Source organism: Pimephales promelas, chromosome 13 (assembly GCF_988280905.1).
Source record: "Pimephales promelas chromosome 13, fPimPro1.hap1.1, whole genome shotgun sequence".
In the NCBI taxonomy this organism is placed as follows: Eukaryota; Metazoa; Chordata; class Actinopteri; order Cypriniformes; family Leuciscidae; genus Pimephales; species Pimephales promelas.
The window spans coordinates 29,454,534-29,480,696 of NC_142781.1; the positions used below are offsets into that span (position 1 = coordinate 29,454,534).

At 35.6% G+C, this 26,163-nt stretch overlaps 1 protein-coding gene across 1 annotated transcript in view; it reads left to right on the forward strand.

Moving 5' to 3' along the window:
- Positions 1–26,163, forward strand: part of fam184ab (family with sequence similarity 184 member Ab) — a 164,909-nt gene that overhangs the window by 15,648 nt on the left and 123,098 nt on the right. Inside the window, exons 2-3 of the mRNA XM_089118852.1 lie at positions 9,947–10,174; positions 20,677–20,777. The gene's annotated coding sequence lies outside the window, so the exon portion shown is untranslated. The remainder of the gene's footprint in view (positions 1–9,946; positions 10,175–20,676; positions 20,778–26,163) is intronic.

The following is a 26,163-nucleotide window of genomic DNA, read 5'->3' on the forward strand; positions in this document are numbered from 1 at the left end:
AAAGTGAGAATCCTATTCATTTCGAATGCTATTTCAAAAAGCTCAGACTTTTGAAGAAAGTATATGGCACTAATTAAAGTGTAATGGGTGCTCTGTCGCGGGTTTTCAAACTTGTTGATTCCAGGAACCCTCAAAATATTCTTTAAAAATCATTTTCTTTTTTTTTAAAATCAAATCAACCTCGAAATTTTGAAAAGTAATGCACTTTCGTGTAAAAAGACACATTTACTGTCTATGTAAAATAAGTGTGTTTCGTTATTAAAGACCAGATAACTTTGAGCAAACGTTCTATTAATGTTACTTGAATAATGTTTGGTCATAAATCTCAGCCACAGTTCTGAGAAATGTCCCTGTTAGCTGGGTGTGTGTTCAGCACATTTCAACTCACTATTAGATGTATGCACATAGCTAAACAAAATGGCAATCTTTTAGAAACAAAGGCCAGTGTGGAGCATTAGCATTTCCCTCACATACTCTTAATGGATTTATGTTAACTTAACTGTGTTTACCATTTTCTCAGTGCTCTAAATAAGAAAGTTGCCATGACAATCAATCATTAGCCTCTCTACGCACTGACATTGATTGCTTCAAATGTACATGAAATGCATAAGAAATATCTATGACTGTATAACTATAAATGTAAATTGTATAATATTGCCTTGCCAACAGCCTTGCCATTATTTTAACAAAATAGAAACAAAGACACCTGTCAAATATTCCATAAATATGTTTACCTATTAACACTTCTCTGTGTCATCAGTCATCTCCGTGTGAATGGAAGGGATGAGAGAGAGGGATGAAGATGCAGATCCGAGCAGATCATGATTTATTTGTCAGGTGTCTGGGATGGGTTTGTTTTGTGTCTTCCTATTCAGTTATGCCTGTTACGACATGGATCTGATAAACTTCGATACAACATGTGTAGACTGTACGACCGAATTGTAGGCTATGGCGCAAATTATTGTAGAAAAATAAAACTAGAATGCACTAGTGGTAAACAAATAGAGAAGGATGAATCACACTTTTTTGTGGCAATTGTGTTAAGTGCACTGAAAAAAAGGAGGAAACAAAAGGGACGCTGTCATTTCAAGAGAAAAGAGGCCAGCTTGACGTGCCAATTTTGCAAATTAAGCTTGAGATAAGTAGTTTTAAAGGGACACTATGCAGGAATTACGTTTTTGTCAAACAGCGACCCCTAGAGTCGCTGTGGAGTACTTGTATTTAAGTTACTGTTGTAAATACCACTCACGCAGAGTGACATGGCGTGATGTTTCACACAGTATACAATAGTACATTGTGTTTAATTTGTTGTTTAATGAGGTCTAATGTTGTTAGTAGTGAGAATTTTCAAGTGATTAAATACATCCTACTATTATATCCATGAACTTTAAAGGGATACTCCACTTTTTTTTGGAAATAGGCTCATTTTACAACTCCCCCAGAGTTAAACAGTTGAGTTTTACTGTTTTCGAATCCATTCAGCTGATTTTCTGATATTTCGAAGAATTTCAGTAACCAGACAGTTTCTGGTCTCATTGACTTCCTTAGTATATTTTGTTTTTCCTTCTATGGAAGTCAATGAGACCAGAAACTGTCTGGTTACTGATATTCTTCAAAATATCAGAAAATCGGCTGAATGGATTCGAAAACGGTAAAACTCAACTTTTTAACTCTGGGGGAGTTGTAAAATGAGCCTATTTCCAAAAAAAGTGGAGTATCCCTGGTCCAGTGGCAGAACCTTTGCCAAGTGTGCCAGAGGTTCTGGGTTCTAATCCGCACTAGTAGTATAGTTTTTTTTTTCCTCATCAAAATCGATTATTTATTAGTGCTTGTATATCAAACAGGAACACATTTTTGTGTTAAACATTAGGTTTTGTGATTTCATCGTAACAATAGAGAGTTTCTCCGTAACGCATTGAAGCGCCTGTCCGTGTGAAGACAGAACACTATCTGCGCCACTGATTGCAGTGGCAATGTGGCACCATTCAACCCGCAAGAAGTCATTTTTATTTCAATAACTTCAGAGCTTTTCAGTTAAGCTAAAAAACTGCATAATGTCCCTTTAAGTTTTGTCGCATTGATCATTATGCCATTTTCATGTTGCATTTTTATTGGCTAGTCTGGCAACGTAGGTCTTAGCAGCACATCGGAGGCTATCTTTGGTCATAAGACGTGGCAACGGCCATCTTTGAACCTCTCTCAGTGTATGATGTAAGACTATGCGTTTAGAAGCCATGACCACAGAAATCACCACCAAAATGTATACTCTGTGTTTGAGTTGAGTGTTTATCAGATCGTCTTGCTCTGTGGATTGTATGTTCCTGCAGCTCAATTGTGTTTCTAGTAGGATTTGCACTTTTTTTTTTTTTTGATTTTTTTTCTGCTCAAAATGATCTGAAGCATATTTTACAGACCTTCTCATTGCGATAGTGGGGACTTCCATTTAGCTTTATTTTGCCTGGTCTGTGCCAGTGATGTAGTCAGATTCATCTTCGCAAACTGGTTCTTTCAGACAGTTTGTTTTAATGAATCGGTTAAAAAAACAAAACGATTCATCGGTACCTTATATCATCACGCAATGATGTCATAATGACGACAAACTTCGACGGTTGGTTGAACCGGCTCATTCTGTTGTTTTTGAAATGGACGTGCTACTCCCGCTGTGCATCTTGAGTCACTAAAGTTCGATTTAGTTTGATTAGTGAACCGGCTTGACTTGTTACTACTCGAGAACCGTCTCAAAAGAATAATTCATTTAAGAATTGGACATCATCCCTGTTTTGCTTCTGTTGTGATTAAATTCCATTAAACATCATTGTATTCTCACCTGCTCTTGGTTCTTCGTGTTGATCCTGACGTGGCAGTATTAGTATGCAGAGGAGCTGTATGGTTTCAGCGTGTCCTGAACCACGCATGAGAGAAGAGGCTAGAGACACGTAACTAAAGGTCAGACTGACCTCTGAACTGCCAGTGATTCTCTGTAGATTGCTCTGTTTACATGACTGACAGGATTTTAAGTGAAGAACCTTTGCACCAACCTTGTTAGAAAGTACAGAGTAATTTTAAAGTATTGTGTTTGAATGATTTTATTTTGAAAGTACTGCAAGACAATTTAGTTTTTAGACGTACTGTAAGACAGCAGCTGCGTCCCAATTCGGAGGCTGCATCCTTTGAAGGCTGATTGTGTCACAGCTGTGTGGCGAAGGCTGTCCCAATTCAAAGGCTTCTTCAAATGCGTCCTTCGTTTCCCGTGCAATGAAAGATACAACAGATGGATCCTTCGCGTCCTTGCCTACCCCAGAATTCCTTGCGTGCCAGTGATTCAGCTAACTCAATTTTCTAATGATACAAATGTAAAATAATAATAATAATAATAATAATAATAATTAATTCAAGCCATTTAAATGTTGACACATCTTACTAAAATGTAATATATTTATAGTGGATACTTTTTATACAGAATTATATATAGAAATTAACATATAACATATTTTGTGAACCCTGTTTTGTTTTCATGCAGTTTAATATAACTTTCAAAAAAGTCCAGTACAAACGTTACTTCTACTTATCAACGGAAGCTGTTACAGTTGCTAGGCTACAAGAACAGTCCTCCGTAGGCATAGACATATACACTAGACCTCACCTGGGGGTTCTAAGCATGCGTCAAAACCGCCGCCATCTTGGAACAGGGGTCTTGTCAGGAAGTAGCTCGGTAACGCTGCTATCTCTGCCTTTACTTCGAATTCATTGATGGTGGCGGACTTTTGTGCAGCGTATGAAGTTCACGGATGAAATCTGAACTAGGAAGAATGTTTTACAAAAAAAAAAAAAAAAAAATTCTTTCTGGAATCAATGATAAATACATGTCTGACCGTTGGAACAAACCAAAAAAACAAGAAAAATCGCATTCATGATGATTTGTGGTGATTTTATTTGCGCTAGACCTGTGTCTACTACATTGACGCTGATGCATTAAAGTGGAGAGGCTCCCCTGTTTCAAGATGGCGGCTCTATTGACGCATTCGTTCCAATGAACTGCCGTATCCAAGGTGAGGTCTAGTGTATATGTCTATGCTCCGTAGGCTAGACCGTCCCATTTAACGACGCTCAGTCTGATATTCACGGTGTTCGAAGGATGCAGCCTCTGAAGTCCAACTCCCTCTAAGGATGCAGCCTCTGAATTGGCTTTATGCACAGCTGCACTACTTCCTGAACTTTAGCCAGCTCCTTGTTTCCTGTCTTCCACTATTGGACAAATTGATTAATCCAGGTGTGCCTGACCTCACAATATCAGACACACCTGAATTAATCAAGTTCGGCCAATAATGGCAGACAGGAAACAAGGAGCTGGCTTAAGTTCAGGAAGTGCAGCTGTGCATAAAGCCAATTGGGACACAGGTAGCATCCCCAAATTAGTCTTATTTTTTGAAGGCAGCAAACAAAGAGGATATTTGCGGCTATTTCAATTTACTTAATTGAAACGATTTGATGTAACACAATTATAAAAGTTTTTCCCACAACTTGATTTAACTGTGCAATCCACTTGGTAAAATCTGTAAAATAGAGTTTTACTTACGGTAATTGCATTGGCAGTACATGAATAGTTTTTGTTGGCAGTAACAGAAGCTGGGTAGGGGATTTCTAAAGCTTCCAGGATGCTTTGCATTGGACTGGATGGGAAGGGTAAATGGTAAAATTAGGCTCTATTTTACACTACCTGCGAAAAGTTTGAAATCATTGCAATTTTTAAATGTTTTTGAAGGTTTTAATCAAAATACAGTACAACAGTAATATTGTGAAATAATATTACAATATAAAATAACCGTTTTCTATTTGAATATATTATAAAATGTATGTAATTTATTAACAGCATCATTACTCCAGTCTTAATGTGTCATGTGACCAAGAAATATTTTTTCTTATCAGTAAAGTTTTTGCTGATTTATATACAGTATATATATAATATATATATATATATATATATATATATATATATATATATATGAAGAGTTCAGATGCAAAAGCCTTGTGCCATTTGAAATTTTCTTCTAAAATGACCATTTTTATCAAACTTATATATTTAAGTTCAGTAATTTCACTTAAATGACAATGAAGATTACCTATGAATTGCCATTTAAGTGAAATTACTGAACTTAAATATACAAGCTTGATAAAAATGATCATTCTAGAAGAAAATTTCAAATGGCACTTCGAGGCTTTTGCATCTGAACTCTTCATATATATATATATATATATATATATATCACATAAATTTGAGTGTGTGTGCATAGGTATACTGCATATATACATAGCCTACATTATTACTGATATACTTCTGGAAATCGCAGGCTAAAGTTGACGTCGACCACAAGCGCACAAGAGTGCATCTCCTGATTGAACTCTTACAGGGAGGAGAAAGCAATTAATTGGGTTCATCATGGTCATGGGTTCATCCATTCTCTTCAAGTGCCAAAGAAAGTCAGCTGATCACAGTCATGCACACTCTCTGAAAACTAACTCTTGTCTTCAGCACAGACTGACAAACACGAAGTGCAGCAATCTTGTGAGATATTGCTAATGTAAAAGAGAAAGTGCTGATGGATTTTAGGGAATCTATATTACACAGGGTAAGCTGTGAGCTTATTCAGCTTTGTTCATGTTCTCAACACAATCAGACCTGACCTGTAAATGCCATGATTACAATAAAATGATATCATGACTTTGCTGATTGTCAGATCACCTGCCTAAGCAAGCATTTCTCTTAACCCGTTTTGTTATCACCCTGATTATTTTTAATCACTTGCAGGTGTTTTCGCTTCTTCAACGCTTGCATTCGTGATTTGCTAAATGTCATTGCTCTTGGCAACGGTATACAGGTGCGCATGTGCAACATGTAATTCGACACTGTACTGGGGAATGACATCTTGACATCACTCCACAACATTTATATCCCATAAAATAAAAAATATCGCTTGTACCACTTCCCAAGGTCTTCAATATTCAGGAGTTGTTGTTTTTTTCCCCACCTTTGGTCCATTAAAAAATACTTTTACTGCACAGCAAATATTTTAGTTTCATTATAGCGAAGGGAAACTCCATTCCTTTCACTATTAATCCATTTTTAAGGTTCAATCAAGCATATCTAAGAAACTAATTGCTACCTTTCCCCTCACTAAAACCTATTTGATGTCAAAAAACCTTCTTACACTCTTTCTAAACTTTCCCACAGCTCAAACAGCCCTTGTTCAAAATCATTTGATACCATATAATTTGACTAAAATGAAAAGTGCTTTTTTTTTTCATAAAATACGTAATAGCTGGAAGAGGGATGGATTTGTTCAGTGGAGATATAGACTATATATACTACATAAGAGACGAGTTAAAAGCAATGTCAAACGTGGATGAGGAGGAGGAATGAACAATTATAGAAGGAATGCAACTTTAAACAGATTGAGACAGATTCAGCTCTCATTTGCTCTTTCTCTGTTGCTCAGATATCCACAAACCTCCTCTGAGATCTCTCTCTCTCTCTCTCAATCAGTTTTCAATTTCAAAGTACTTAAGTATTTTATTGGAAGAATTATTTTGATTATAATATTTCAAAGGAACACGTACTCATATATGCTCACATAAAACTCCACAATGTAAGTCAGTTGTCACAGTTCTTTTTCTCGCTTGAAGATGTTTGTGAGGAGACAAAGTTATGTCAGGTTTGCAAAGGTGTATTTATAAAATGTATATGAAGAGTTCAGATGCAAAACCCTCTAAGTGCCATTTGAAATTTTCATTTTTATCAAGCTTATATATTCAAGTTCAGTAATTTCACTTAAATGACAATTAATAGGTAATCCTCATTGCAATTTAAGTGAAATTACTGAACTTAAATATACAAGCTTGATAAAAATCATCATTGAAGAAGAAAATTTCAAATGGCACTTAGAGGCTTTTGCATCTGAACTCTTCATATGTACATAAAAAGGTGCTTAGAAACCATCCTACATTTGATATAAGATCATTTCTCAAATGTGCGTACACATAATTCTCTTCCAGATGAGAAATCTATCATTTGCAAATGATCCTGAAATTGTGTGGAAGAAAAAAAAAATCCTAAAGAAAGTTCAGAATTTCTTTTAAAAAGCATCTAAGATAGGACCATCGGTGCATCCGATCGGTACACTTTGAAAAAGAGTCTTCACATGTCCTCCTCCAGCTGTGATTTGCTTCTCTGAAGTGAGTCCCAGCAGTGTTGATGAATAAATGAACAGAACTCTGAAATCTAGATGCTTTGAAAACTGCAGCTTTTGCACTGTCACATCTGCATGGCAGCATAAAATGAGAAAAGATGATAGAAAATCAGTGTAGAGATGATGACGATGATGATGATGCATTACTGACTTCTAGATGCATGTTATAATGTTCATAAAAACAAACTAAAATTATTGCATTTAAATAATGTTTATTGGTACATTAGATAATGTTCATTCAAACAGATAAAAAATTCATGAAAGTTTAAGACAATTTCTGTTGTATATACCTCCACAGAGCCTTGTTTGAAAACCCTGCATGTGGGCTATAAGTTTTTGTGGGACTTGTTATGTTAATTTGTCACGAACTGAATGGATTTCAGTCACAAAACCATTTATTTAACGTGATATTTCGTGAATGAGGCTCATTCAATCTTACTCTTCCCTTGATCAACTGTCTTTCTGTTGAGGTAAATGTCTAATTGTTTGTGTAAAGGTTGTTATAGATACATTATGCATTCAAATATAGTTTATTTTGGACCTGAAAGAAATTTCACTCAGAAATGAAAAAAGATACCATTAAAAATGTGTGGCTTTAAGGCTGCATTTTGTTGCTGATTGCATAGATCATTGGAATGTGTTCCTCCTGAAGTTTGTTAATTAAACATAATTTCTGATCATATTATCAGCATTACAATTTGAGTGAAAATTTGTTTTGGAAAATTAAACAAATTTCAAAATGTTTTAGTGTTTTACTTAATAACAACAGCACTTCAGCTTCATAAACAAAAGAATGATCATATGCATGATCTGAGAATGTCCCAAAGAGAATCTTCTGCTTCAGTGGAAGCAAGAACGTCACACTTTAACTTATTTTAAGGCCACATTCACACAGCAACAGAATACTGTTGTCAGTCCTTGATTTAATCCTTAATAGGATTACCTTCACACGCAATTCTGTTATTTACAGGAGTGACAACCACATTTTATAGCAATTTTCGGGTCTTACAACTGCATTCTTGAAAAACTTTTGTGCTGTGTGGAGAACTAGTTGTCTGTCACTTCACACAATGTGAGAGAGTCACAAACACATCTACCATGTGCTGTGTGTTTTTATGTTTTTATGTGAACACTATCTCACGACCAATTCGTACAAATTTGACGCATGATTAAAAAGTGTCTAATTCGTACGACCTCACTCGTACTAATTCGTACGATTTGTCTAAACCCACGTGATGGTTAGGTTTAGGGGCGGGGTCAGGGGTAGGTCATTCGTACGAATTCATACGAATTGGCCAATTCGTAAAATATGTACGATTTAGCAAAATCGTATTAATTCGTACGAGTGAGGTCGTATGAATTGTTACGAATTAGCCACTTTTTAATCATTCGTCGAATTCGTACGACTTGGTCGTGAGATCGGGTTGGATATGCTGTCGTTAATGAAGGTTTGACAGATGGACTCTTGTTAAAGGAGTAGTTCACTTTTGCTGATAATTTTGCTGATAATTTACTCACCCCCAGTCGAAAAGAAATTAAGGTTTTTGATGAAAACATTCCAGGATTTTCTCCATATAATGGACTTCAATGGGAACCAAACGGTTCAAGGTCCAAAAGACAGTTTCAGTGCAAACTGCAAACTGTTCAAAGGGCTTTAAACGATTTCAGACGATGAATAAGGGTCTTATCAAGTGAAACGGAAAAACGCTCATTTAAAAAAAAAATCAATATAAAAAAGTTTTATAAGCTCAAATGGTCGCCTTGCTCTGTTCTGTGATGCACGTTCGTGACTCTCCTGTTCGAACTCGTTTATCAAAATGAAAAAATCAGTCAACTCGTTCATTTCATTTGTTGACACGAAATGGATTTCGTTCATTTTGATAAACGAGTTCGAACAGGAGAGTCACGAACAAGGGACCTTGAACAGAGCTTTTGGACCTTGAACCGTTTGGTTCCCAATGAAGTCCATTATATGGAGAAAAATCCTGGAATGTTTTCATCAAAAACCTTCATTTCTTTTTGACTGAAGAAAGAATGACATTGACATCTTGGATGACGTGGGGGGGAGTAAATTATCAGCAAAAGTTTTTTTTTAAAGTGAACAACTCCTTTAAGTCGCCCTTGAATAGACCATTTCACAAGATGTAAACAACACTGGTCCAGAAGCACTTCCTGTTTCAGTTTTTTAACACTATACATAAAAGCTGGGATAAAATACAACCAACAGAACATTTAAAACTGAATCAAAAAGTTAAACAAACATCTTTAAGATGTTTTCTTTACATGTGAAAGAAAGAAAACAGTTACAAACTGAAACAGGAAGTGCTTCTGGACCAGTGTTGTTTACATCTTGTGAAATGGTCTATAGAATAAAAGAATGCGGGCTTGACTCCTGTACAGACTATAAGTTGCTGTGTTCTGAGACTCACACCTTTGCAAGTAAATGCGGTTGTCAATCCCAAAAACTGAGAGTGTAAATGTAACTTAGAGACCATGCAATACTGCAGAATCTAACATATTTCTTAATAATTTTATTTTATGTTCTTTGCTTAAATTGTGTAAAAACATTTGTGTGTGAAGTTTTAAAATTGGTTTTGCATCCCAGATTTCCGATGTGGTCTCAGACATTTAGATTTATAATGTAGATTAGAAAAGTATTTCTTTCATCAGATTCATTCAAAATTTCTCTTTTATTCCTGCAGTCAAAGTCTGGCTTATCATCATAAAACACAGAGGACCAGAGCTGCTACAAGGGATGTGTATGGAAGAAGAATATGAAGAGCTTCAGTGGCCAAGCACCATGGGAAATTAGCATTGAAGCTGTGAGAGTAATAAATCAAGAAATCCTGCATTCGACTGAAGAGAGGAGGATATTCTGTGGAGAACACTATCAGTTCTGGAGAAGCCAAAGGGACTGAACTACTGAAATGGTGAGGTGACACAGATTTTCCTCTCTAATGGTTTCTAATGATGTGATTCAAAGCAGCGGAATGGAGGGGATGGGAAAGAGACACTGCTCTGCACAGCTGCAATCTCAAAGGGGACTATGTCTAAATAGTACACATAAGTTTTCAGAGTCTGTGATGTATTCAGTGAAGTACACTTGGAGGTGTTTCAATGAAATTTTCAAACTCTAATGTCACACGTAGGATGCAGCACAATCCTACCAACCTGCCTTTCCGGTGTCTTCTAGTACTTTTTTTCTCTTTTCCCATCGGCCTCTGGAATTGCCAGTCCGCTGTAAAGCTGATTTTCTGTAAAGAAATCTTTGAGCTAGCAGCTTTTGATGACATTATTTGGTACCCATGTGGAAAAAAATTCTGAAAGTTTTCTGTGACAGGAAGGGTTACGGGATAGAAATCATTGTCTATAAAGCCCATAAAACATGAAAACCCAACATAATTAATTTGGAGCAAGAGTATCTGAGGGAGTGACTTTATTGCATCAGAGATGTGTCATTTTACTCACAGCTGATTGGTTCAATTTGGATTTGAGATCTCTTACACAGAACATAACCTACCCAGACGGCAAACTGACATTGAATCAACGTGGAAACGACGTCTCTCATGACATTGAAACAACGTTGATTTTGCTCATCGAATTAACGTTGAACCAACGTCAGACGCGGCATTCTTCGAAGCTAAATGAAAATCGAAAATTGGTTTGCTTTCATAACGTTGAAACAACGCGTTGATTTCAAGTTGATTTTCCGTTCGTTTTGAAAGAATGCCGCGTCTGACGTTGGTTCAACGTTAATTCGATGAGCAAAACAATGTCAGATCAACGTTGTTTCAATGTCATATTTCCACGTTGATTCAATGTCAGTTTGCTATCTGGGTACCGATGAACACTGCTAAAAGTTAAAGAGCACCTATCATGGATTTTTAAAAAAAAATGTTCATGTAGTGTGGACTATAGCTCTAAGGGAATGAAAACATCCTGCAAAGATTTATATCTGAAAGTGCACCGTATATAAAGTTATTGTCTTTCAAAAGTGAGAGTCGACTCTGAGTCTATGAAAAGAAACGAGTCATTAGCTGTTTTGTCGTGACGTAGATACAAAACATTAGCTCATTGGCCGCTCCCAACAACTGCGCGCGCAGACGGGAGTGTAAACTTGAAGTCTAGAACACATTCAAAAACTTCAGCTGAATCGCATCATGTCGAGAAGATGCTTCTACATTGCAAAAACAGTTCAGCCACTTGTTTTCATTGCCCAGGAAGAATCAATGGTTAGAGTTCATATTTGCAACGATACCACAACAGTATAGCCCGAACCTTGTGTTCTCATCATTTTAATGACGAATCATTCAAAAACAATTCAAATGTGGATTCGCAAGCCGGTTGTTCCCGAAGGAGGGCTCAGTATCCAGTGTATATGGATCAGGTTCGTCCTCCTCCGAATCACAATCTTTAAGTATTATTAATAATGTTTGCTGTTATGTTTCCTGTAGCATGCATAATATCATAATATCATATATAGTGAGTTTCGCCGGGAAAGCTCGCTCTTGACGGAGACGCGAGTAAGGGACCGTGTGGAAAGTGCACTTTTTCTGACGCGTTTGTTCAAACACTATATACAATTTTCAACACTTGACAAGCTATAACCCTGGTTATGGGCGTTCCGTTGCCGACAGTCTCTGCCTACGGTTTACCAATAACAACTGACTGGGTCATTTGGCCAATCGCCGCAGATTCGCGTCACTCAAAGGAGGTGTTTGGGAAAATGAATCGTCGAACGAATCATTTGGGAGTCGTTCAGCAAATCGGGTAAAAATAAATGCGTATTATAAGACAAATAAAGTGTTTTTTATCCTTGCATGCACGTTAAACTGTTTTTAAACTCCCAAAACAAAAATAGGAACATTTCAAATGCTATGATAGGGGCTCTTTAAGCCGTTTTCCTGGTACATAAAAACCAGGGTTGGCGCAAACTGAACATGACACATACAGTAGCTGTCATCCACCTACACTGGCTTCATGGTACTGTATAGGCCCTAAGAGAAAAAGAAGATGCAGTTTGGCCATATGTGACACAACAGCACATTTTATCGCCAAAAGCAGCCAGTGCAGTATGTGAAGTGACCTTCGCACTATTGGTGAGCTATATCAGCTCAGCGATGAGTAATGGGGCTTGAGTGCATCCAATCAAAATATTGCATTATTAATATTGAATCTCTCCACTTGCAAAATAGCCTTGGATTCTCATCCTCCCTCTAACCATGCCAACACAGACACTCCTCCACTCGCTCAATGTCTATCCTTTTCACTTTTTTGACTCACTCACATTTGTGTTTAATAACTTATATAAATAAATCCAACATTTATAATCTACATTCTAATCAACAGTGGTAATCTACCAGTATCACCATAGTATCATCATTTCATTTGGTAGTGAGTAATTGGTATGCTTGGTAAGGTTAGTGATTGTGATTTCGACTTCAGTGAAGGTCAGCTGCGTTATTACACCATTAGATCATGGCAGTAAAGACTATATGAGTGAGTAAGTAACAAAGACTTTTATACTGAAAGGGAATGAAACAAGGGGGACTTGTAAACAACAAGTTTGCAATTTAAAAAAATTCATTGAAAAGCGCCGTTAACTGTTAAAAGGACAAAGACAAAGATATTCCTTTCCTTAGCAGACATATAAACTGATTTTTTGATTATGAACATGTCTACTCCAGGCTCCAGCACATCCCTAAGACGTTCAATGAGTTTAAGGTCTGGTGACATGTGTGAAAATTATTCTTCATGCTCCCTCCCAACCATTCTTTCACAATTTGAGCCTGATGAATCTTGACATTATCATCTTGGAATATGAGCATAATATTACATGTTTGTTTAAGAAATGAAAAGCAAAAGGGTTAGAAGAACTGTTGCCGAACATGATAGAAACATCATAATCACTGCAACAATAATCCAATCATAGACTCTTAAGCATTTAAAACCCTTTACAACCCTTTTGTCGTCTAAACAGTCTTGTATTCTATGGTTTGAAATAACTTTTGGTCTTATTATTATTATTATGCAATTTTACCATAGTATCATGTTTTGCTGCTTTTTGCAAGTGAATAAACTGTAAGAAGAAGTTTTGTAGAAGCAAAAGTTTTGAAATCTGGATCCTATCAGTATTCCAGGGAGTTGAGTGGGCTATCGTTCTTGATCATGGCTTATATGCAGGCTGGAGGTGATCCATCAGATTCCCAGTGAGGCAGAAGCATGTAGGGCCCACTGCATCTCAGATTTACTGCTACCGAAGGCCTGAACTGAACTGAGACCTGAAGCGAAATGGTTAGAGGCTCTTATAATTGTCTTTCACAATGTGTAGACCGTGTCAACGTGTAGGCCTAAATAGCAAGTTATATTAATATAATTGATTTTATCAATGTAAAGGGAACACATTGCATTAAGGTTCCATTTGTTACCTTATTAGTAAACTACAGATGAACTCTCAATGAACAATATGGCTATAATATTTATTAATCACAATTCAATTTAATTTCTACATTTATACATACAATAGTGGTGTATATGGAGCTTTTGGTCTCGCGGTCTGCAGTAAACTGAATGCAATCTAGGCCTACTGTCTGATCATGTGTAGGCTTACCAGGCTATGCAAAGTAAATGGAAAGTTCTAAACAATAGAAAGAAGCTGCAATGCTGAGATTAGGGTAAAAGAAACGGTCCATTTTCAATCCCCGAACTGTCTGAAGTCTTTTATATCCTGGTATTAACCTGTCTGGCTCAAATTCCAGATAATTGTAACACGAAGAGCACAAAAAGCTCAATCAATTTCCCATTGATCGGTAAAGCAGCGAATAAATGGAGCTAAAGGCTAATCAGATGGTAAGCCGCTGAAAGAAGCCTCTGTCGCTTTTTTCGGGCTCCTCTTTTGCATTTACTGGGAGAGCAGAGAGAGTGAGACTGAAACGACAAACGTTTAGGTCTGCCTGGTGTGTGTCATTTTGCGTTAAAGACAGAAAAAAATGAACTAACCAAACTTTACACAGCTTTTCCGCTGGAGCATTTGGATCGTGGTGAGTGTCTGTCCCCTGGTGGTCATTGTCGGAACTGCATATAGAATTCACATGTACATACTGTAGCTTATATCTTTTTCTTCTGGTAAAATACACTGCTTGAACAAACAAACAAACAAAAAATTAAATATGAAAATGCTTAAGTCATTGATTGGGTCATTATTTTGTTATCATGTTGTTTGGCAAACAGTTCTTCTAACCCTAATTGAAGGAGTGTGTAGCTTTTCATTTCTTAAAAAAAAAACATCTATAGCAAGACACATCATGGCCATATTCTAGATTGACAATGCTCAAATTGTGAAAGAATAGTTGGGAGGGAGCATGAAGAATCATTTTCGCACATGGATTGGCACCTCTGAGTTCATTGAAAGTCTTTGGGATGTGCCGGTGACTTTACAATACAGTCCTTGACTCTCAATACAAGATCTTGATCAAAAATTGATGCATCTATTGATGTAAATAACATCGTAACATTTATTCCCATCAAAAGGCACCAGGAAATCCAAAAACTGTGATGTGTCCACAACTCCCTCCTTAAAGAAAATATCTAACCATATTTGCTCTTCCTAATGACTTGAGAACGTCACTGAAACTAACCTCAGGCATTTTTCTCACAAACCACCTGGGTGTGTTGCACTTTTAAAAGCTTTTTTAATTACTTAGGAATCATTTATGGCAAATTAGATCATTGTTGAGGCCCTTGGGCAAGTCAAGAACTATACATTAATATTTGATGAACAGCATTATCTGCTTATTTTTGCAAAACTAGGTCATTCTAATGCAGATTTTATACTTTGAATTCTTATGCTCTATAGAAACTGCATATATTACATTGTTAGTTACTTAAGACGAGATCATCTCTTTTGGCAGTCAGAATAATTTTAGTGTTAATAAGTGTTAATGACTAATAGAACAGTGCTGGTCAGAATTATTTTTCCCCTTGGTAAATATGATCAAAGATGGCTGTAAAAAAATAAATCTGCATTGTTAATCCTTTTTATATTTTATTTAAAAAAAAAAGCAAAAATCTAACGTTTCATTGAAGTAAAATAATTAAAAGTGGGGGAAATCACATTATGAAATAAATGTTTTTCTCCAAACCACGTTGGGAACAATTATTTGCCCCCTTTTAAATACTTTTTGCAACCTCCTTTTTCCAAGATAGCAGTTCTGAGTCTTCTCCTATAATGCCTGATGAGTTTGGAGAACACCTGACAAGAGATCAGAGACCATTCCTCCATACAGTATCTCTCCAGATCCTTCAGATTCCCAGATCCATGTTGGTGTTTCTTCTCTTCAGTTTAGCACTCATTTTGGTTCAGCTCAGGGACTGGGATGGCCATTGCAGATGCTTGGTTTTGTGCTCAGTGACCCATTTTTGTTTTGATTTTGATGTTTGTTTTTGGAGCACTGTCCTATTAGTAGATCCAAACATGGCCAAGATTTCTAGCCCAGGCTGTCAAGTTTTGATTCAAAGCTATTTGATCGAATCCATGATGCCATGTAAAAAAGTTAAAGGCCACAGCATTAAAGATACAGCAGAGTATATCATTTTACACATGGGGTACTTTTTATCCCTGTATAAATCAAACCCATTTTAAATGTTTACTTCCAAAACAGAGAGAGAGAAAAAAAATGTTTCATCTGTCCATGAAAAACTTGAAAATCACAATAAGTGTATGGTTGTCGAAATATTTGGTATAGCCAAACTGCACATCATTTTATCAAGTTTAGTGACAGCATGGTGCAACAGTTGATACAGGCTACTGCTTTTATTATTGGTTTTGATACAAATTTTACAATTTCAATTTAATTCTTGTGGTTTTATTTCTTGATTCAATTTGGATACATATTTACTATAGCCTACAGTAGATTTCAAAATCTCACCTAATGCTGTGAACATAGACTACACTCTAAAAAATGCTGGGTTGTTTTAACCCAACTTTGGGTCAAATATGGACTAACCCAGCCGTTGGGTTAAATTTTTACATTACGTTTTTAACCCAACATTTCAGGTTTGTCCATATTTGACCCAAAATTGGGTTAAAACAACCCAGCATTTTTTAGAGTGTACAGAGAGCCCTGTCTGCAGGTATAATTAAAGGTTAAAAATAACAACTCAAATGAAATATAGGCCTAATGCAGTTTTTATTACAGCTTTATTTTTATTCCCCCATGCTTCCATAAATCTCATTTCAAGCTAAACTCAAAATTTGGCAGCTCTGTTACTTAGAAAAAGTAACTCGGGTATTGTTTAAATATAAAAGCAATACATTACTTTACTTTTTTAAAGTAATCTGATTACATGAGTCTCATTACTTGTTAGGTGTTAGACCCAACACTGATCGGGAGTGGACTCTTTTGAGTTTGGCCATTTCAGGCCCAAATATAAGGAATTTATAGTTAGTTAGTTCACTAGATGGCAGCAAATTCCCACAAAATGCCAAAGTAGTGCTTGGCATACGTCATAATTTCAGTTTTGAAATTATAATGGAGCAATGCATTATGAGAGTGACCTTCTGTTTCGACATTTGGGGAGTCCAGAGGGTTTCTGGGAATTGAAAATATTTCAATTTTTTCAAAATAATTGAAAATACTTTTTAATCTTAGTTGATGGTAATTTCAACATTTACTAATACATCATTAAAATCAAAAGTTGTCTTCGTATTATTTAGTTGACCTGAGCTAACAATAAACACTGTATTGCTCATTAATGTCATAATGCATTAATGGGTCATTATTGTTCAGTGTCCATTTAATCTTTTCTCACAATATGATTGTGATTTATTTGTTGGTTTAATTTATGTAAAACCGTATGTTCTCTTGTTTTTTTTGTTTTTTGTTTATTATTGTATTATTGTGTCTAACATCTATCTATGATTACCCATTGTGTTGTTATCCTCTTTTGAAACAAATTACTTGGTGAGCAAATTAATATTCTTGAGTTGTAATTTAAGGGAGTATTTATATCAGACTTTTAGAAATATGCTTTCACAGTCTCCGCTCTGTATATTTGAACAGTGAATCATTGCTTAGATTATCAGTGATTAATGCAGAACTTCAGTCAGAAAACACGCAAACAGCTGCTGCAATGGTTACATAGATTGCTTGGGGAATTAAAATGGATTTACCGTGATGATTTGGGATTGTGGTAGAGCCGTCATCATCTGGGTAATCAGCTGACTTGAGAGTAATTTTATAGTGGTTTTGAGTCTGTGAGACCAGATGTGAGTCGGGGCTGGAGGGGGGTGCAAACATAATATACCTACTCAGGCTTAATCCAAAGCTCATCTTTGAATTAAACCATCTCGTGCTTCATTTGCAATTTGTACTTCACATTTGCAGTAGGCTACAACAGCACGGGGTTGTTATAAAAGGAAAACTGCTGGTGCAATCGAGTCATGGTTGTCTTTGCATGGGTGTTTGTTGGTATTTGCCATTTCAGTCCTCTTAAAAGGCCTTTAGACTGGGTTTGCCTGATAATATTTTTGACAATAGCAATTTATTCCTGGCTTTGTTCTCATGAAGGCTTTGTTCATTGTGTGGATAATTTGAAACCTGTGAAAGCTTTTCATATGTCTGTGTTAATATTCAGTGTTTGATTAGCTCAGCTATTTAGAGAAACAGTAATTCTTTGTCCATTATAAAGAGAGAAATTAATGTTTTTGAATCATTAATGGAGTTTGCCAAGGCAATCATTGTTATTGTGATGTTTTATTGAGTGCATGATTTAAACAAATCACTAACCATGAATATTACAATTCAGTGCATAACTGGGCATAATTGTGCTATTATTTTTCTAGGCGATCAGCTTCATTTAAATATCAAAATCAATCATTTTAATAGTTTAGTTAACAATAACAACACTGAGACTTACATTGAAGGAAGAGATCCAACCCATAATCTTTTTTGACCTGTAGAAGTCACCTAGCAACCATCCAGAACACCTTAGCAACCACATAGAAATGCACTCAAACCACTCATCACCGAATGCACTTAAACAAGTGTCTTAATTTACAGACATTACAAAGTGAGAGTGCCCTTAACACAATCCACAGCTTGCTAAATTTGTTTTGTGCCTCATAATAAAACATTCCTCTAACCACATTAATCACTTCCTGGTCCCAGAATCCCAATTATGATTGGTCTGTGCCTCACATTAACCTCTCTGTTATTACTCAGCACCGAACAGCTTCATCCTGCAAAGCATGTAAAAAAATATTGATGGTTTAACTTAAAAAAGTAAGTAACCTGATTGCCTTAAAATTTTAAGTTGATTGAACTGGAAAAAGTGAGTTAATACAATGAAGGAGATTAATTTAACCATCAGAAACTGAAAATAATAAGTTATCTGAACTAAATAAATTATTTAAGTTGATCTGACAAAAGGAAAAATGTTGTGATTACTACACTGTAAAAAAAATTATTGTTGGTTTAACTTAAAAAAGTAAGTAACCTGGGTTGCCTTAAAATTTTAAGTTGATTGAACTGGAAAAAGTGAGTTAATACAATGAAGGAGATTCATTTAACCATCAGAAACTCAAAATAATAAGTTATCTGAACTAAATAAATTATTTAAGTTGATCTGACAAAAGGAAAAATGTTGTGATTACTACACTGTAAAAAAAATATTGTTGGTTTAACTTAAAAAAGTAAGTAACCTGGGTTGCCTTAATATTTTAAGTTGATTGAACTGGAAAAAGTGAGTTAATACAATGAAGGAGATTCATTTAACCATCAGAAACTCAAAATAATAAGTTATCTCAACTAAATAAATTATTTAAGTTGATCTGACAAAAGGAAAAATGTTGTGATTACTACACTGTAAAAAAAAATATTGTTGGTTTAACTTAAAAAAGTAAGTAACCTGGGTTGCCTTAATATTTTAAGTTGATTGAACTGGAAAAAGTGAGTTAATACAATGAAGGAGATTCATTTAACCATCAGAAACTCAAAATAATAAGTTATCTGAACTAAATAAATTATTTAAGTTGATCTGACAAAAGGAAAAATGTTGTGATTACTACACTGTAAAAAAATTATTGTTGGTTTAACTTAAAAAAGTAAGTAACCTGGGTTGCCTTAACATTTTAAGTTGATTGAACTGGAAAAAGTGAGTTAATACAATGAAGGAGATTCATTTAACCATCAGAAACTCAAAATAATAAGTTATCTGAACTAAATAAATTATTTAAGTTGATCTGACAAAAGGAAAAATGTTGTGATTACTACACTGTAAAAAAATATTGTTGGTTTAACTTAAAAAAGTAAGTAACCTGGGTTGCCTTAATATTTTAAGTTGATTGAACTGGAAAAAGTGAGTTAATACAATGAAGGAGATTCATTTAACCATCAGAAACTCAAAATAATAAGTTATCTGAACTAAATAAATTATTTAAGTTGATCTGACAAAAGGAAAAATGTTGTGATTACTACACTGTAAAAAAAATTATTGTTGGTTTAACTTAAAAAAGTAAGTAACCTGGGTTGCCTTAAAATTTTAAGTTGATTGAACTGGAAAAAGTGAGTTAATACAATGAAGGAGATTTATTTAACCATCAGAAACTCAAAATAATAAGTTATCTCAACTAAATAAATTATTATAAAGTTGATTTGACAAAAGAAAATATGTTGTTATAACAAATCTTGAAAATATTTTTTTACAGTGTGGGGTAGAGCAAAACTAAAGATTTTCATTCATGACTCTTTGAGGGGCTTAAAACCTGCAAGTTCACCCTGAGGTCTTGTTTTATTCCAATAAGGTGTTTCTGTAATCAGTATCTCAAATGTTCACGACCATTTTGAGGGATGTTCAGTTTAAATCAGTTATGAAAGTGGCATTTTAACTGCTGGGCTTATAGAGCAGTTTACAAGGACCTTACACAGCACTTTGCCGCTGACACTGTTTACACATTGTATAAAGATATCGGGTTCCCTTTCAGTTGTTTAAATTCGCCGTAGTCGATGTCGACTGAATGGGACCGCGCTTAGGGAGCCTGTCATTTTCGAGTACTGTTAAAATGAGCCAATGCACATTGGCATGCAAGAATTGTATCTATCACTCCACCCCGCGGCGATATGAAGGTCGGGTTCTTGCCCATACTTCATTGTACCCAATATAATAATAATATAATATAATCATTTCTAATGTTTAATCAGTAATGTGTGTTCAGATCACAATTCATTCATTATAACAGCCCACTTTTCTCTTACACTATGACTGGTGGTGATTACTCATTCAGTCTTCTACCGCAAATGTCCTACAGCAGTCAGGCACGAGCACGTGTCCAAAGAAGTCGAACGCTTCTGTACACAGTCCTGTCAAGAAGTGCACCTCCTCAGGGCCAATGTGACTGATTTTTATTTATTTGATTTTTTTCTGATCTTTTCAGGTCATGCTCAGCCAGTCATAGCCTTAAACCTTCAGAGGGAATACATTAATGTTTCTGCAATTTCAAGAGGAATAAAAGCCCATTTATGGTTCTTATTAAAGGTGAGTGACATATCATAAAAAATCGGACTTTTCCGTGTTTAAGTGCTATAATTTGGTCCCCGGTGCATCTATCAACCCAGAAAACATGAAAAGTGACAACCCAGTAACTTTGTTTTGGTATGGCTTTGTCTGCAAGCATGTAAAAATATATATTTATTTCTGAATATATATATATATATTCTAAATGTAGTTATTTCTGAGATTTTGGCTATGTGAAATTATTAGTTTTGTTATTGTATCGGAAGCTCATGTAAATGATCGACTCTCTCTAAATGGAGGCGGGGAGAAGCAACTCATTTGCATTTAAAGGGACACAAACAAAAACAGTGTTTTTGCTCGCTCCTAAAATTTGGCAAGCTATATGAAATTATCTCGAGGGTATTTTGAGCTGAAATTTCAAGCTGACACATTCTGGAGTACATAATTAAATTAAAAAGTTTTTACTCAAACTATTTATAAATGTAGACAAATGCAAGACATAGGGTGGGATTTTGTCCTTAAATTTTTCTTGTGTGTATAGAACTAATTTCGGATGCATGTCATCCTATTTTTAGAGCTAGTAATGGAGGCTTGAGCCATTTATAGCCATTTATTATTATTCACAGTCTAATGCAGTTATCAATGCAGTTATTAGAAAGAGAGATTAAGCATGTGTGAATTAGCCTATACCTAAATCTTTGCGTCTCAGAAAAAAAAGGTCCAAAAGCTGTCACTGGGGCTGTACCTTTTCAAAAGGTAGACTTTTGTACCTAAAGGGTGCATATTGGTACCTTAATGGTACATATTAGCACCTAAAATGTACATATAGGCACCTAAAATGGGCAAAAGTTTACCTTTTGAAAAGGTACAGCCCAAGTGACAGCTTTTGCACCTTTTTTCTGAGAGTGTACTTATAGAGAAACTTAAGTTTCTGCTTCAAGAACAGCGCCATTATTACCTCACTAGTGAGAAATGTCATAGCTTTTAAGTAGCTAAAATATTTGATAAAATAGAGCAGCGCTGACAACACGTTTCTGAACAAGTGTGTGTCTGCACTGTATGTGCGTTTGAAAGAGAGAGAGAGAGAGTGGGAGAAACAGTGCTTTCTGTAAAATACAACCTAATTTTGTAGCAAAAAAACAACAACATGGAAATAATTTGCATTTGATTGTTTTTATCCTATTGTTTAGGCTACTATATTTATTTGCTTGGCCAGACAGTCTCATTTGGGTTTTGGTTGTTTTGCTTTTGTAAGGAAATAACTGAAATCACTTGTCGTAGTGATATGGACATGTAATGCGGTCAAGACCTGCCTGGAACTAGCTGTGCGTTTCCCTGAAAATAATTGCACAGTGCACGCCTTAGAGCGTTCGTCAACCAATCAGATTCAAGCATTCAACAGCCAATTCAATTAACTAAAATTTTGCATCCACATTATTTGTTAATGCCCACATTCAGCTGTTAAAACAGTGCATTTGAAATTGCAGACTTCTGCCAGAGGGTGGTCATGAGGACAGGACAGGACTAATTGAATGAACTAATGTCAGAGCTAATGTGAGATCTCAGCAGAGACTGAAATGAATAGTGCAGTTTCTCTTGTGCCTTAGGGAGAGAGGTGCTCAATGATGGTCCTTCTCGGCCGTTCTCCTGATGACGGTTCAAATCATTGTTATTGCTGAAGGGCCAAGATCAGCTCTTTGGATCATTTTACCACTTTTAACAAAACAGAAGAACATCCAGTGAATTAATTTCAATGCAATGAACCCCTGGGTGCATTTCAGGATATTCTATTACTTTGCAATGTAGAAAAAGAAAAGAAATTAAAAAGAAATAGTATATGCTTGTAATATAAAGGAGGCATTTAATAACAAGGGTATATTGGTCTTTCAACAATATGTTCTGTTCAATATTATACACTTTTTATATGAATTATAATATATTTTCATTTTCTATTAATTATTAACACTGTCTCTACACACACAGACACAAAAATGGGATGGAAATAACTCTGAAGCACTTTTAAACGTTTAAAAGTTTTCACAGAAGAACCATTTTGGGTTCCCCAAAGAACCTTTTGAGTTCTTTTTTTATGAGAGAAAAAAATCCTTCAGTTCCTCAAAGAAACATTTGTTCTTAGTGTGACTGTAAAGATATTTCAATAATTGTAAGAACCCATTTCAGAACGTTAGTTTTTTTCTTTTTCTTTTTTTTCTTTGTTTTTTTGCAATGAAAAGGGTCCATAATTTCATATTTTTGATTGTAAATGTTATATTTGATCTAATACATACATTAAGTTTAATATAATGTGTTTAATATTTATCCAACACATATTATGGGAATAAGACCATACTGCATGGAAACGTCTCTTTAGTATGCCATTCTTGGCCAACATAAACAGATTTCAAATCTCCCTTTGAACTTAAAATACTGGCAAAACTCTTTCTTTGAAAAAGAAACTTTGCATTTTTCAAATTTGTTTCTTGTTTTGTAGATGCTTACTTAATGCTTTTTTTTTTATCTCTGGAGACTCGTCAGAGTTACATTGGGATGCAGAGCGAAGCTCCAACACTTGCCTTTAAGCAAAAGAGAGCCTGTCACCTCATTCCCCCACTGTTTGATGCTGTGCCAAGAGGAATCACGTGGACAGAACGGCAAGCGCAAATGAAACATAAATATGTATGACTTAATCCAACCACTGCATGTCTGTGCCTCTGTGTGAAGGAATAGAAAGTTCTTTACCCTTGTAGCCAATCACCTCATGCTTACTGTAATATGAAATTTGCATAATTGTTATATTTATATACTGGACACTTTATTAGGTACCGGGTTGGACCCACGGCACTTTTGCGTTCAGAGCTGTCTTAATTCTTCATGGCACAGATTCAAAAAGGTGCTGGAAACATTCCTCTGAGATTTTGGTCCATATTGTCATGATAGCATCATTCAGTTGCTGCAGATTTTATATGAATCTCCAGGACCAGCACATCCCAAAGGTGCTCTACTGGATTGAGATCTGGTGACTGTGGAGGCCATTTGAGTATAGTGAACTCACTGTCATGTGACAGTGTTAGCCTGTGCGAATTGTAGCCTCAGTTTCCTGTTCTTATCTGACATTTGGCACCGGTGTGTCTTCTGCTTCTCATTTTCTGACCATTTTTTTGTAAACCCTAGAGATGGTTGTGCGTGAAAATCGCAGTAGATCAGCAGTTTCTGATATACTCAGACCAGCCCGTCTGTCAACAACCACCATGACACGTTCAAAGTCACTTAAATCACTCTTCTTCACCATTATGATGTTCAGTTTGATTTTAAGCGGATCATCTTGACCATCTCTATACTGCTACTATGTGATTGGCTGATTCGATTTTTATGTTCATACTTGTAAATGGCAAGATTCTAACTGAAATTGGACTTCATATTGGATTTGTTTTACCACATTACTTATAGTATAAGCATAAAGAGAGAAATGTTGAACCTCATGAGACTAGCCCCTCCTGCTGTTTCACTTTTGTAAATCCTAAAGCCCAACAAAACACATCATATAATTTCTAAAAGTATTGTATTTAAAAGCCACTAGAATAAACACTAAAACTTCCTATTGCAAATAAACTCTTTTTCTGGTTTAGTTGTGCAGAAATTGAAATGTTGAAAGAAATGGAAAAATAATCATTGCAAGTCATCAGGGAGTGTTTTCAAGCAAGCAGAGAGTTAACAAGCAGATGCAACTTTACCCTGTACAGCCTGACAATAATAGTCAGAAAAAAAAATCAGATTTTTGGAAATAGAATGGTTTATTGAATCTTATACAATATATGTTATAATGTTTGTTTTTAGTATCATATTTCATACACCAGGATTTAATGGCTCATAAAACACATCAGTTAGGGGCACACACTGAGCAAAAATATGAAATTGTGTGCAGCTACTACTGATATTGAAATGGCCAAGAAGTTTTCAAATATTAAGTAAATCAATGTGTACAGCAGAATTCTAAAATAAAATTCATATAAATATCACGTCTTAATATTGATTCTCACTTCTCCCAATAATGTCTAAGATGATTTAAATGCTTAGTTTTTATTGTGGGGAGCAAAACATAGAATGCAATGCAATAATGGTGATTGATTAACCTTCAAATAAACGTCCCACACTGCTTCAGTCAAGTGTTTATCTTGAAATATAACTCAAATATAAACGTTATTCTTACAAATCTGTAAAGATTGTACAACACCATGACCTGAAGGGAGACATTTTTTAGAATTATACTTAGGCTTAAACTATCAATATAGCGACAGAAGCCATGTTACAGATTTTTAAACAAAGATTTGATCATGTTTGATCATGAAATTTGACGATGTAGGTTTTGTGTCTTGTTCCTTGTTCTTGTCTGTCATGTGATTCCCTTTGTCATGTAGTCCTGCCATGTGCCTTGTCATTTGTTAATTGTCAGGTCATTGTTCAGGTGTTCCTTGTCTTGTAATTAGTCAGTGTATTTAAGCCCTCTTATTTGCCCTGCGTCTTTGTCTAGTGTTGTATGTAACCAGTGAATGTTTCCTGTTGGTTTCCACATTTCAAGCCTTTTTTATGTTTGATCTTATGTTTATTATTAAAGTTGCATTTGGGTTTGCTACGTCTTGACAGATACAGTATAGGCTTTAGGATTAAAGTAAACTTCTGAAATTGACAATGCATCTCCATTAGGCTACAACAAAAGTGGAATGATGTTCACTGGGAATTAGGGCATCACCCCCTTTATGGAGCCTTTATTTTTAACTACTTTTGGCTAAGTGCATTTAATATAGCCTAAGACCGCTAGAATTTACACAACAATGTTTTCGGTGTTGATACGTTCAGTCCTTCAAACTAAACCTTGATGAGTATTGGGATTAGCATGCATCTGCATCATTAGACATCCACTTCACAGACCACCTGAGTGAGAATGCCACAACTGAAGGGTAACCTGCCCTGACAGGACTCCAGGAATCCTGCTTATCTGGTACTTGTATCTATAATTTTCTTCTCATGAAGCTTTGTAGATGACAGGGAAATAGCCACTCTGCGTGATCACAGGAGTGTGGAGGGTCTGATAGGGTGCTCAGTATTAAAACATGAGAAGCATTTTTTTTTCATAGTTTTCACAGCATTATTAATGTAAAATGAACAATTGCTTACTGTAGAAGCTACACTCTAAAAATCTGGGTCGAATGTGGACAAACCCAGCCATTGGGTTGCATTTTTTAATATTAAATTTTAACCCAAAGTTTGAGTTTGTCCATATTTGATGCACAATTGGGTTAAATAAACAACCCAGCATTTTTTAGAGTTGCTGTAGATGCAAGTATCATGGTCAAATGTCAATGGTGGGTGAACTCAGCAATTATATTTTGTACTGTGAATTAGCCAACTA